Source organism: Marmota monax, unplaced genomic scaffold, assembly GCF_021218885.2.
Source record: "Marmota monax isolate L192 unplaced genomic scaffold, Marmota_monax_Labrador192_F-V1.1 WCK01_AAM20220418_F8-fsc00125, whole genome shotgun sequence".
Lineage (NCBI taxonomy): Eukaryota > Metazoa > Chordata > Mammalia > Rodentia > Sciuridae > Marmota > Marmota monax.
In genome coordinates, this window is record NW_026695235.1 from 7,726,884 (window position 1) to 7,741,125 (window position 14,242).

The window sequence follows — 14,242 nt, forward strand, 5'->3', positions numbered from 1 at the left end:
AGACATCAGAATTTTAAAGATCAAGACAGAACCAAAATGAATTAACAAATGGATGAATGAAAACCCTGGACACGAGAAAACCTAGATAATACATTTCCCAGGGAAAATAATATCGCTTATTATTTATTATTTATACACAGAGGAAGGCTTCTCTAAATAGGACTGTTCAAATAAATTCAAAGCAAAAATGAATAACAATCGTTAACTAAGATAAAGTATAAAGGGATAATTTTTTAGATTTAGAAATACACATATGATCAGCCACAGTTTAAAGTTTCTCTTAGAGGGGCACCTGATATTTTTATACAATTTTATGTTTTAGTCATTTCTTTAATCATATGACCAAAAGATCTGACCAGAACACTGTAGAAAACAAAACTTTATTTGGGGATCATGGTTTCAGAGGTCTAAGTCCATAGGTGGCAACTCCATTGCTCTGGGACCAGGGTGAGCAGCACACCATGGGAGGGGGACATGGTGGGGGACAGCAGCTCAGAACATGGCAACAGGAAGTGGAGAAGGCTCTGCCCACTGAAGACCAGCTATGACTGAAAACATTTTTTCCACACTTTTTGTTGATACATTTTAGTTGTTCATAGTGATGAGGCTGGTTTTACATATTTGCACAGAAAATGATGATACAATTTGACCAAAGCATCACTCCCAGCACTTCCCCTCCCGCCCCTTGATCTCTTCCCTCTGGGGATCTTCCTTTGGTTGTGGTGAGATCCACTCCCACCCTTCTTTTCCTTTTTCCTATCTAGCTTCTGCTTATGAGAGAAAACATATGACCTTCTGAGTGTGACTTATTTTACTTGACAGAAAGTTCTTTTAGTTCCAACCATTTTCCTGCAAGTAACATAATTGTATTCTTCTTTAGGACGGAATAAAGAATACACTGTGTATTTTTTTCACATTTTCTTTATCCACTCATCCTTTGATGGGTGCTTATGCTGGTTTCATAGTTGGGTTGCTATAAATTGTGCTACTATAAACATGGACATGCATGTATTGCTGTAGTGTGCTGACTTAAATTCTTTAGGATAAATATCGAGGAGTGGTATTGCTGGGTCCTGTGGGGTTCCATGCCTTGTCTTTTAAGAAAACTCCATCCTGATTTCTATAGGGGTTGTTCTAATCTATCTATCTATCTATCTATATATATATATATAAATAATCTAATCTATATATATATACATATATATCTATATATATATATATATATATATATATATATATATATATATATATATTTGTTTGTTGGCCATTTAGATTTCTTCTTTTGAGAAACGTCTATTTATTTAGTTTTCCTATTTGTTACTTGGGTCATTTGATTTTTTGGTGTAAAGTTTTTGGGTTCTTTATGTATTCTAGATGTTAATTCTCAGCCAGAAGAGTAACTAGCAAAGATTTCCTCCCATTCTGTGGGCTCTCTGTTCATAGTTCTAATTGTTTTAAATTTGATGTGATTCCATTGATTAACTCCTGGCACCATTTTTTAAAGAGGCTACATTTTCCCCAGTCATCAAGGATCAGACGACTGTATCTGGGTGGTTTTTCCCTCTGTCTTCTGTTTGTACCATTGGTCTTTGTGTCTGTTGTTATACAATATCACGCAGTTTAACAGAAAACAATATCATATGCCAAGGACTGTGCCACTGAAGGTTCAGAGAAGGACATGACTCAATCCCTTCCCACAAGGGACTTGCCATTTTTTACAAGCAGAATAGAGATAAGAAGCTTTGGCACATCGTGGCACCCTGGTAAGGCCACTGATGTCACAGTCTGTAGTGGTAAAGAAGAGGAGGGACTCTTCAATGACCCTGCAGTGAAAAGGTCAGCCCGTGCAGACAACTCTGGGCAGCTGGAGGACCCAATACTGGATGGACTTTCCAGGCAGGAGAGACGAGGTGAGGACAAGAGGTGGAAAGGTTGAGGCAGCCCTGGGCATGTAGGGACGTGAAAGCAGCTCATCATCATCGAAGTGTGGACAATGGAGAGGGGGACATCCAGAGATCTGGCCAAAATGATAGCCAGGGGCTAGAGCATGGAAGAACTGGGTTATAAGGTCAACAGTTCAAAAATGAGGGTCAGCTGGGCTTGGCCCAGGGGTAGAACACACAGGTGCTGTGGCTCGGTCCACTGACAGGACACCTTCTTGGTTTTGAACAGTGGTGTTTGCACTTGGAGAGATTGCTTCCAGAAGGACGACAGAGTGCAGAGGGTGAGGAGGCCAGGAGAGCAAGAGCCAGGGCTGAGGTGGCTTGGGAGTGGAGCCACAAAGACCTGCACCAGGTGGCCACCAGGGGGGAATGAGCAGGGTGGGAACAAGAATCGTCCAGGAGAGCAAACAGAAGACGGAGTGGTGGTTGATGGTGAGGAAGGGGAGGGAGGCAGACGCTAGCCCTGGCTTGGGTGACTGTGGAGGCCCGTCTGGAGTGAACAGAGGAACAGGAGCAGGCTCATGGCAAGCGCTGGCACCATCAACTCTGAAGACTGACGACTCCATGCTAGGCACTGCATCTGTCACCAGCAAGGAGTGGTGTGCCTGAGGGACTGAGTCCGATGACTTTCCCTCCACTCACTGCAGCCACCATGGAGGAGCATTGCTTTTGAGATCCAGGACTGCTTTTCCAGGACCGAAGGTCCCACCTTCCTTTGGCCTCCACTCATTCCCCACACACACACGTCCCACACACGCTCGAGCCCTGCTGCGACCCGGGCCTGCACCCCAGGGAGAAGTGCTGGCAGCCACGGACCAGGAGCTGCCTTTCTACTTGGAAAGACCGAGCTCTAACTATGGTCCTGCTACTGACCAGTCGCATGATCTTAGGCAAACCTTGACTTCTCCAGGCCTCCAGTTACTAATTTCCACCTGAGTTTTACCTGCGTTATTCCGAAGTTCGGAGTTATGAGCTCGTGAACTGCTGACACAGTGTTGGTCACGTGCACACTCTCAACTAAAGACAGTTGTCAGTTGGAGAATTACTATAATCAGACACAAGTCAAACAGCTCGAGTACACAGGGGAGAGTGTTCCGGAGCCCAAAGAACCAGGGAGCAGGGAGGGAAGGCACTGAACCCAGGAGAAGGGCAGTGTCTCAGAAGGTTCCGGAGAGCAGGGAGTGGCAGTCCCTGCAGGGTGGCACATCCACAGGCACAGGTTCTGGATGGGGTTCTGGCTGTAGATCAGGGGAACCTTGAGCTGGGCAGGAGGGGCTTCGGGCAGAGCACTGAGGCTGCCCTGTGCAGAGCACCTGGGAGGGCACACTGCATGGGACAGGGACCTCCAGTGTGAGCCTGCTGGGGCACTGAAGAGAGGAGCCCCCAGTTGCTGCATATGAAGACTCCACCAGAGGAACAAAACTATTGGTTAAAGCTTCCAGAAAGTTCCAAAAGACAAAACTTGCATTTAATACATGCCGAGCACTATAGCAAATGAAGTGGTATGTAGACACAGCTGTTGCTACAGCCTCTGGCATTTCTTGCATCTCTGCCCAGCATGACTGAGCACGGTTCTGCTCGCATTGTGTTGGCACACTAGGTGGTCAGGCCTAAGGTGGTGGTGTCTGCACTGAACCTGCGTGGACTTTTTCCTTGTCATTTATTCTCAAAACACTATCAAATAGTAGCTATTTCCATTATAAGTCATCTGGAGATGATTTAAAATGCACAGGTGCATTCAGGCAGGTGGTACCCCCATTTTCCTTAAGAAATGTAAGCCCCTGCATTCCTGGGGGAGCAATCCTTGCAGGTGCAGAGGGATGATCATATGTAGCTCTAGTCAATGTGTTAAGGTGGGTGGCAAGGGGGTGGCAGGTCTCAGGGGTTTTGAGGGACACTGGGGATATTGAGTATCTTTTCTCTGGGCTCACATCCTGGGAGATGGGTAATGAAGTGAGGCTGGTTTCATGTGGGGCACCTCTGAGCAATGGAGGAGCCATAGTCATCTGGACGGCTGGGTGGCAGTGGCAAGGTAGACCTGCTTTGGACACACAGGTCTGGGGCTGGGAATGCCATTAAAGGACCCGCAGCAGAGAAGAGTCCTGCGAGTGGAACTGAGAGGGAGATGGAGAGCTACAGGGAGCTGGGAGACGGCTACAGCAAGGGTCTGCACTGTGCAGAGAGTCAAGAGGATGAGCAATGGACTCTGTCCAGCGGCTGAGCCCCTAGTGACTAGCCCAGTGGCACGGTGGACAGATGACTTGGTCCATTGACTGAAGAGTTGCCACCAGACTCTGTGGGAATGGAGGCCAGGTCATTTGCTTCCTCTACACAGCTCTCTCCAGCCCTTGTCCTGCCCACAGCTGGCTCCATGGTGAAGGTCACTCTTCAGACCAGCAGTGGGTGCCCCCATGACCCCGGGACCAGCATTTTGGCTTTCTCAGTCTGTGGGTTGAACTACCAATGACCACGAGCAAGTGGATGCGGAACACAGAACAAACAAGAGGACGTGGCCAAGGTCAGGGCCAGGGTCCCATTCCCAGTGCCACCCTCAAATGTCAGATCCTTTGGCTGAAAGTGGGACCGAAGACAGATCCGAGGAAGAATCCTGGGAATTGGCACCTGGATTTCCTTCAGGAACTCACTACAAGAGATGGGTGCCATGGCCCTCCATCCTCCTCGGGTCTTCAACCAGTCCCAACGTGTTTGTTCTCCTAGATGTCACAGCAGCTAGAGGCCTGAGTCCATGGGCTGGGGACACGTCTCAGGGGAAGCACCCGGGTAACTCAGCCCGTGTCCCTGTGCATGAATACAGGTTCCACAGCACGTAGGCACTCATCTGTGATCTCCCTTGCACCATGAAGCTGGCTCAAAATGAAGCCAGGAATATGGTTCAAATTAGGTCAAAGCAGCCTTTTGACCGTTGTGATAGGACTCACAAGCACAGATTGTTGGGTAAAGCATGTGAATGAAGAGATTAATTCTATCCAGTCAGTGATGTGTGTGTGTGTGTCTGTGTGTATGTGTGTGTGTCTGTGTGTGTGTGTCTGTATGTGGGGGGATAATGTTTCTTCTCTTCTTTTGGATGAAGAGCTTCTGTAACCTACTCATTTCCAGCTCCTCAGGGTGAGGGTGTGTGGAGGTAGCTGTTAGTCAGAATGGAAGACGCCTGGCTTGGCACTTGACATGAGCCCCACAGGATCTTTATGACCAGGAGTGGTCAAGACCTTGGTTTTCAGCTATGCTTCCCCAGAAGAAAGTGTCCAGAGAGAAACCAAACACTGGCGGAGAATCGCTGACTATGGGACCATTTTGTAATACTTGATGGAGATTTATAAACAGTACTTTGGGATGTTTGTTTGTTTGTTTAATAAAGTCAGCTAGTGGCCTTGAACTTTATCCTAGACGTGAACCATCTGTCCAGAAAGCTCACCAGGGGACCCGTCGTATGCAAAGCCACAGGAGAGCTTTGATGCTCTTGCCATCTATTTATGGCGTGAATCACCTTCTTTCACGTGTCTAGAGTGGTGCCAGCCATGGTCAACCATGGGGAGTGAGAACACAGTCACCCCGGTTTTTCGGGGTACTATACACCACGTGCTCCCGACAAGGAACCCTGGCTACAGGAGGCTGATCACTGCTCAGAGTACCAGCTCTGGCCGTCCAGCCTCGGCACCACCTAAGGGCTCACCGAGAGGCAGATTCTCAGACCTTAGAACTTCTGAATAATACTTTGCATTTTAAATAATCCCCAAGGAATTGTACATATGTTAAAGTTTAATAAGCATTTGTCTAAAGCAGTAGATTCAACAATTGATAATCATTCATCCCCCGCAAAGGCGGGAAGAATACTTTGGGACATAAATGCACAATATATGAAATTTTGCCCTATACTAATATATTATGCATATTTTTAAGTATGCAAAAGTATATACATTGGAAAGGACCAAGTAGAAGCTAAATTTGAATGATTCCATTATTTGATTGCTATTACTGTTCCCATTACTGTTGGAGACACTTGTGCTAAGGAGACAAAGAGAGAAGAGAAGGGAACCTCAGAAGGCTTTGGAGATGGTCAGCATACTTAGGACCTCATGGAACATGAAATGCACAGAAAAAGTAATTCATTGGACTAAAATGAATATGTCTATGCACATGATTTTAATTATCTCTGTCAACTTGACAGATGTGCGACTAATTTTCAAGGTAGGATATTAAAGAATATTCTTTGTCTTGTGAATCGGAGTAAGACATCTAAATTTTTATTTCTAGGTTGATCATTCAAATCAGTGAAGTACCCCACCCATGCCCCACCCCCAATCTGCCTGTCTGTGAATGGGCCTTCTCTCTGATCTAAAATACCATTTATGATATCTTTAAATGGGCTACATTGGCTATGTACATGGAGGGCTCTGAGTTCGCTTGAACATCATCTCTGTTTCTCCTTCAAACATTGATTCTCTACCATATGCCAGGCCTTATGCTTAGCATTAGAGATTAAAAGATAAATTAAACACCTATACCTCCAGACCTGTCTTTTATGGGGAAAGACATGTTCCGAAACACATCATTACAGCACTTTATTAAGTGTTGTCACAGGTATGGACACCCTGCCAAAGGCAGAAGAGAGGAACAGGATAAATTCCATCTGAAACAGAGGTGACATTTCACTGGGGCTTTGAGGGATGAATAGGAGTTTGCCAAAGGACACAGGACAAAAGGAATCTGGAGTGGAGGTACCTGCCCAAACAAAGGTATTGGGCAGGAATCTGCTTTATCAGCAGTCCTCTTGGACGGATTGCAAACTCGTCAGTCAATGGCATTAAGCCTTTAGTTAACAGCAAACGATAGCCCTGATTACTTACTGAAAACTCAGTTCTCAGATTGGTACAATCAAAACATCGCTGAGAGTAACTGATTTCATAGACTTGGCCACGACAGAGTGTGGAAAGTTTTTCAGGAGAACACTGTGAGTACTTCTCATTTACAGTAAAATCTGGAATGCTTGAGCATGATCTGTGCTAGGGAAATTGAATTTTCAGATTAACTGCATAAAAATGGAAAATCTGGTTGGAAACCCTTTCTAATTGTGTTTTCCTTTAAAGAGATAACTTCTGCTAGCATTTTAGAGGCACTGCATTATAACATTACCTCGACAGAGAGAGAGAAGGAAAAAAAGAGGATTACACGGTACATCCAACTCTATTTATTGTTTTTTTTAAACACATTTTCCATTTTGCTTTCATTTTTAAGGACTACTTAATATTTCAGTTTATAAATATTTTATACATTGAAAACCATGCTGCATTATTGGTGATCTGGGTGACCCCCAGGCTTCCTGGGGCTCAGACGGGGGTTGCTTCTTGCATGTTCTACTGTCGGGGGAAAAGTTGTGCAGGATCATAGTTCCAATTCTGCTTGTAGACTGAAGTGCTACATATGTCCCTCCTGTCCCTAGTGAAAGTCAGGTCCATCAGTGCAGATGCTAGTTCTGAGCCCTGGGTAGTGTCTCCCAAGCACTCCCAGGACCTGCACCTGGACCCAGGGTCTCACCCTAGGTGGGATCCTCCGGCATCAGGATTACCTTTGGAGTGTAAGAATGAGCTCCAAGCTGCTACAACATCCAAGCATTCAAACGACCTGGGTGTCCAGTAACATGTGCCCAGTGTAAAAGGTCCAGTATCCTCTGGCCAGTAAAGCACCGCCGCACCCTGCCCCACCCTGCCCCACCCATGCCAGGAAGCCAGGTGTCCTCTTTGAGATCGAGTCTCCCTCACCACCTCGTGCCAACAGCACCTGTTAGAGAGGCCTGTCGGGTCTTCCTGGGACCTTGGCACGGAGCTCTGCGCTTTTCTCAAGTTGCTGGCACTGTCCCCGTCCACGTTTCAGTAATGTGAGCTTGGATTACTGGCCGGGCCCACTGAACAGACTCTCAGCAGCTACGCCTGCCCCTGGCCAGTCCTTTCTCCATCTTGTCGGAAGGATCACTTTAACAAGCAAGTCTAGTCCTGCCTCTTCCTGGAATAAATGCGAAGACATTCCCCATTCCCCTAAGACAAAGGTGACAGTCCTCAGGAAACCCTGCGTGATGTAATTCTGTGCCTTGGTCCTGCCTAGCCCCTCTGTCCTCTCCCCTACCTGACACCCTCCCTACTTCCTGGAAGGCACCAAGCTCCAAGCCACCTTGGGCTTTGCAGATGCCATGTATCCCTGAAACTCACCCTCACCTGGCTTGCCTCTTCCCCTGCCCAAGGGCTTCTGCCACCCAATGCCACCTCCTCAGGGAAGCCTTCCCAGACCCCAGACCAGAATATGTCATATGCCTCATGTTCCATTCTGCCTCTCCAGTTCTTCCCATAAATATCTTTAAGCATATCTTGTGGAATGATTTGCTTAAAACCTCTCCTCCCTGTCCTATTCTAAATACACCAGGGTGAGGACCAAGGGGATCCTATTCACTGCTGGATCCCAGCACCCCACACTGACCTTAGCACATGCTAGGTGCCCAATAAACTCTCGGCACACAAAAAAAGAATACATGTTGAAGGGTTGCATTGTCTTTTCACCTTTTGGATGTTTTTTCAAATTGTGTCTTTATAAATGTTGAGGATGAGGGTTTAGGGGAGGAAGGTTCCTATGGATTTATACGAACTTCACATAATCAGAACATAACCCTCTGCTGTTCCTCTGCAGTAAATGTGATTTCTTTTGAGTAAGTCATATTTTGTGTTTTATTGATTGTACACATATAAGGATAACAGCTAACTCCTGTGTAATAACTGGTATGAGCAGACAGATTCGTGTCCCGTGACCTGTCACAACCCTGTGAGGTGCCGGACTTGCTGCTATCTCCATGCTACAGATGAAGATACTGAGTGTCAAAGTCTCAGTTGTCCCAAGTTGCACAGCTAGTGTCAACAGGAGCAGGCTTAGGTGTCCTTAACCTTTACACTGTCCTGCGTCTGAAGAAGTGCTGGGTGTTTTCTAAGTACAGAGGTGGTAATGTTCAACCTGGCCTCTGCAGGAGAGGGATTTAATCAAGAAGCAGGAGAGTGGAGGACCTTCAGGCTGGGTTCCAGGTGTGGAGCCCTGAGGGCACTGAGGTGTTTGGAAAACGGCAGGAGCGCACCCAGGCTCTGACCTGGAAGGAACAAGCCCCAGAGGGAGTGAGAGCCAGGACCTAAGAGTCCTTTAGCTCCGGGACGGTGTTGGGGCTCTGCCCTGTCAGCAGCGGAGCCCCCGGAGGACTTGTGAGGGGACCGTTGTCTGAATTCGTGCTCTGCAGGTGAGCACGCTTTCTGTTTCCCGGTAAGAGAGCGATGGACCATGGTAATGACCAGCTGCATGTGACTGAGCCAGGATTAACTATGACATCCAGCTCCGTGATTCTGAGACGTGTCACGCCAGGTATGAAGACCCAGGATTATGTCCGTATCTCGGGTGTTTTCTGCCATCCTCTTTTGTTTCTGGGTCAGGGTGCCACTATTCTAGAGTAGAGGATGTTGGAACAACTCCCCGCGGGTGTTGCTCTGCCCGTGTGAACACTGAAGATGTTCCTTGCTAACCTTGGTATGTGCAGCCCTGTCCTGTTGCAAGGGTGTTGACTTGATTCTAATTGTTAAGTATCCAGGCTATTTTTATAAAGAAACTGTATCTGAGATGGCTGGCTGCGTCTCCGGGGAAAGTCAATCAAGAAAGGTTCAATAGGTCGGCCTGACTTCTGTGACATAATCAGAATCATTGCATTTAAAATTCACAGGTTTAAACCCAGTCCAGAGAGCCTGGGGGTGGGGGGGGGGAACACAGGAGGAACTGTGGCCTTAGGAGAGAGGGAAAGGGAGTAGTAGTGTCTTTCCAATAACCTCTCACTAAAATTTATGTGTTTTTTGCTCTAAGGGTGTACAAAATACCATCACTGTATTGCTGCAACTGTGACCTTGTCTTAGTAGCAGGCACAGATATCTCAGTATCACATTATATTTTTGGGGAGATCTTGAATCTGCTCACCACAATTCAAAGAAATAGTTTTTGTTTGGTGATTGGAAAAGAAGCACAATTGGGGGCTTTTTTCCCATATTGTAATAAGGGCATTTTGATATTGGTGGTGTCCTCTGGAACCTTAACTAGTGTACCTATTTAAATACCTCATTCTCAGAAGACACTCATTTGTCTCACGAATACAGCAAAAGGGACCATGATACAAAAATGGTTAAGGATCCTGAGTTGAAATCGTTACAAGTGAGGCCAGCTTATTAGCCTGGTGAGACCTCCAGGGACCACACAGGAAAAGCTGCCCGCCCCCCACCACCCAGCACACAATGGAGGGATTTGGCGTCAGAGTTCCCAGTACTGTTCTTCCCAGAATGCCCTCTGTATACTAAAACCTTGTCTTTAAGTTGTTTTTTGGCTTTCTGAGCTTTTCTAGAACATATATTTGTTCTTCCCTAGGGTTGACAGGCATTTAGCAAAAAACTAAAAAACATATCTATATATACATATATATGTGTATATTTATGACGAGTGTGCTATCTGTATCTCTACATTTAGTACATATACAAGTATATAGAAAGTTCATATATCTGCATTTCAGATAAACAATGAATAATTTTTAGTATAAGCCCGTATCAAATATTGCCCAGGGCATACTTATACTAAAAGTTTTTTGCCGTCCATCTGAAATTCAAATTTAACTGGGCATTTTGTATTATAACTAGAAACCCAAACACCACCAAAGCTGGTCCAACATCCTCCAGCTAATTAAGTGCAGATGGCAAGAATGTCTTTTCTTACACTGTTTACTGACGGAGATTAGTTCACTGGCAAAGGTCTACCACTTTGAATGTGAAGGCATTTTGAAACTTAAACAGGTCTTATTATCACTTAGAGATCAGAAGCATCTGTGTTTTCAACTGTGGGGCAAGAAAACAACTCACAAATATTACCAGTCCTTAAAATAAATTGACCACAAAGCAAGAATTTGGGTATTAACTGCGTTCTCCTGGGATCCTGTGAGATCCAGTTTCTGTATCAAGAAATGTGGTCAAAGCTTAGACTAACGACAGTGAGACTGGATTGTGAAACGTCTTGACACTCGTCTCGTTGTTAAGTAGCTTAGTTCCAAATCAAGCAAAAGTCCTAATTTCCTTTGTCTGGGGTAAGATTCCCCATGGGATAGCATGAAAATCAACAAGGAGAATTCCTCCCCGTATGCAGGTGAATCACACCAAAGTCCACTAGTCGTCAAGTTAACCATAAAGACCAGCAACTCCAAATTCATTTTCAACAAAAGAAAAAAATAGCACAAAACCAGAAAAACAAGCCTGGCTGCCTGAAATCAGTATCTATATTTATAATGTGCTTTCTATGTTTCCATGTCTTTGTCACTGTCAAAAAATATTATAAATTGGAGGCAAAGAAAGATGCGGGTGAGCGGTGGAAGGTGCTAGACTTAGTCTTCACAGGAGGGAGATGCGATTGGGGGAAGCTCGTTCTGAGGAACTGCAAGTCACATATGAAGTTGGTAAAAGGGTCGCGTTCCAGGTCCTGCAAGTCCCCGTGCCAGAGGAAGACAGAGAGAACCGGCCGCACCTCCTCGGCTTCCTGCGGGTTCTCTTCGTCTTTCCATGCTCCAGCTATGCCCAGTTTAAAGTTTTATTAAATAAAATAAAGTGAAGAATCTATCTGTGTAAGGACCGTCCTCCGATGCCGTCCTCTGACTTATTCCCCGTTACAGTCAAACAAGCCCCAACACTCCGTACTTCCTCTTCCTCTGCCAACAACTGTGTTCCTTTGCCATCTTCTCTGGGTCTGAATCAGTCCAGACGAGAATAGCAAGTGCGGTTCCGTGAGCAGCCGTAGAAATCTATTCCCTGCAGAGAACCTGGGGAGCTGCGCCTGTGGGAAGCTAAGGCGACACCGCTGGCCTTGGTTTCCCCCAGACATAAATCTTCCTGTTTTACCAGTCACCTCACAACAATGCATGGCCAAGCCGGGCTGTGATTAAAGGGGAGAGCATGCTTATTACCCAAGCTCTTCACATGTTGGAGCAAGAGGAATCAGGGCTGGTGAACCGAAGGAAATTTCCATCCGCTCTTACCTAGTGCACATTCTTATTCTATAGGAAAGTTAGCTGTTATTAAGTAATCATGTTCAGCTGAAGTTGGTCACTCATAACAACAGACAGATGTATAATGTTTTATTTGGGTTAGCCAGCTCTCTTGCAAATAAAGAGCCTGAAATTAAACTGTCTTTACAAAAATATTCAGCAAATGATACCTCTGGCTTATTCCAGTGCTTGGATTCTTTGCCATGGAAAATGGAAAATGAGTCTCCCGTTGAACCTGGTATCTGTTTAAACTTGTCTTTGCTGAGTAGAAAAAGGTTGATGTTCTCTGGAATGAAAAAAAAAATACTAAAAAAGAATCTGCATTTGAGGAGTGAAGGGTATAAGTATGCAAACCACATTTGGGGATGGAAAATGATTTTTTTTAGTACTTATGGAATTTGAAACAATAATAATGGAATGGAAACATAGGAAAAAGGCTGAATATCTGACCACAGAGGCCAATTGGATCATTAGATGTTCACATGCAAGGAGGAATGTGGGATTTGTCTTTAAAACAACAATCGATGCTTTTCCAATGTATAATGGGATGAAAGAAAGCTCTCTGACTTACTTACCAAGCCACCACTGCAAACTCTCACCACACGGCCCTTTGGGAAATGGAGTTCTTTTAAAGACACAGGTTCTTGGGGAGCCACCCCAGAAATTCTGGTTTAGGAGCTCAGGTGCAGGACCTGAGAATCTACATTTTTAACAAGTTCTCCCCAACGAGGCTGATGCTGCGGTTGGAGGTGGTAAAGGAGGAGGGCTCTCCAATGCTCCCCTGTCTTCAGTATCTGGTGAGAGGGACAGCTCACCTCAGAGTGGTTCAGGACAACAGGGAGAGATCTGCCTGTGGAAAGGACTCAGAAACACAAAGCCTGTTTGCAGCCCCGGCCCTGTTACTGTCTCGGCAACCTTGAACAAGTAACCACCCTTCTGGATCTTCTTTTTCTATGGATATAAACAGTAGTGTTGAGACCAGGTCAGTATTCCCCAAAGCGTCTCCCAATGTCAGATCAAGGGCATGACGCCTCTCTGTGTAGTTTCATGGGTTTCTTAACTATAGGACTTCTCACAGCCCATAATTGACAAATGTGAAATCTGAATCTCCAAAGGGTAGAGACAATGGGGTTTGGGGGTTCCATAGGCAAAGCTTTCCAAACTCATTGGACCACAGATTCCTTTAATTGCATTCTTCCGACACCACACACTTGAGGGAGAGGACCCCAAGGCTTCCTGCCCTGGAATCCGGGCTCTGGGTCCTCCAGGGTTCTCAGCCAGCATGGTGCGAAAGCTGCTCCAGGGTGATGCCTGTCATCCAAGGTAGACACCTGGAGGAATGTTCAACTAATGGCTCCTTTTGCCAAAAATCCTCCCCATTTTTTTTCAGGACAGTACCTGAACTTCTAGTGCCTGGAAGGGCCTCTTGGATAACTGGGCTCCCACCCGAGTGGGAGCTCCATACTCCTGGGTTTAATACCACCGCCTTTCTCCCCCGCCACACCATAGACACATTCCCATGTCCTTGCTCATTTTCTCTGGGTTCTCTGGGACTCTATAAGCAGGGAATCATGTGGACCACCATTCTCAAAAGGTGGTTTCGGGCAGACAGCAGCCGTGTCACCTGAGAACTTAGACTGTAGCTCCTCGGGCTCCACCCTGGCACTGCTGAGCCAGGGACTGTGTGCTGAGGCCCAGCCCTACCTGCTTATCAAGTCCTCTGGGTGATTCTGATGCTCTCGGAAGATCCAGAATCCAAGGCAGGGTCAACAGACTCAAACAGACCTTGTGCATATCAGTGTCCTTATCTGAAATACGGGAATAGCACTTACTTTAGAGTCCATGTGAAATCTAAAATATCGTGTCTCATGACAGCCTGGCATAGACTAGGCCATGAATTAATTACAGCTATTTACTCCACCCTGGATGCAAAGTCATGGTGAGCGTGGGCAGATTTCATGCCTCTTCTCACTGGACCATGAGACGGGGGGGCCCCCTACGAGCTGGTTGTGATGGGTGCAGATAGGAGCACACTTATGGAGGCAGACAGAGCTGGTCTGCTAAGTCCTCCAGGGATTGACCTTCTGTGCATGTGCAAATTAATCTTTCTAAGCTTGGTTTCCTCATTCAGAAAATGGAAAAGAGTATTTCCTCATACGTAAAATGAGAGAGTAGATTTTTAAAAATGTACTTC

General features: G+C 45.9%; 1 protein-coding gene and 1 long non-coding RNA gene across 3 annotated transcripts in view; one reads left to right on the forward strand and one right to left on the reverse strand.

Moving 5' to 3' along the window:
- Positions 1–14,242, forward strand: part of Kcnj15 (potassium inwardly rectifying channel subfamily J member 15) — a 45,559-nt gene that overhangs the window by 17,881 nt on the left and 13,436 nt on the right. The window contains exon 1 of one of the 2 annotated variants that reach the window (XM_046439071.2): positions 8,940–9,350. The exons of the other annotated variant lie outside the window; for it this stretch is intronic. The gene's annotated coding sequence lies outside the window, so the exon portion shown is untranslated. Of the gene's footprint in view, positions 1–8,939; positions 9,351–14,242 lie in introns of those variants that run through there. 2 annotated transcript variants of the gene reach the window in all.
- LOC124089119 (uncharacterized) lies at positions 10,283–13,928 on the reverse strand. The gene is made up of 3 exons (XR_006850623.1): positions 13,753–13,928; positions 12,624–13,379; positions 10,283–12,334 (listed from the first exon to the last, which is right to left on the reverse strand). It is a non-coding gene; the product is annotated as an uncharacterized LOC124089119 (long non-coding RNA).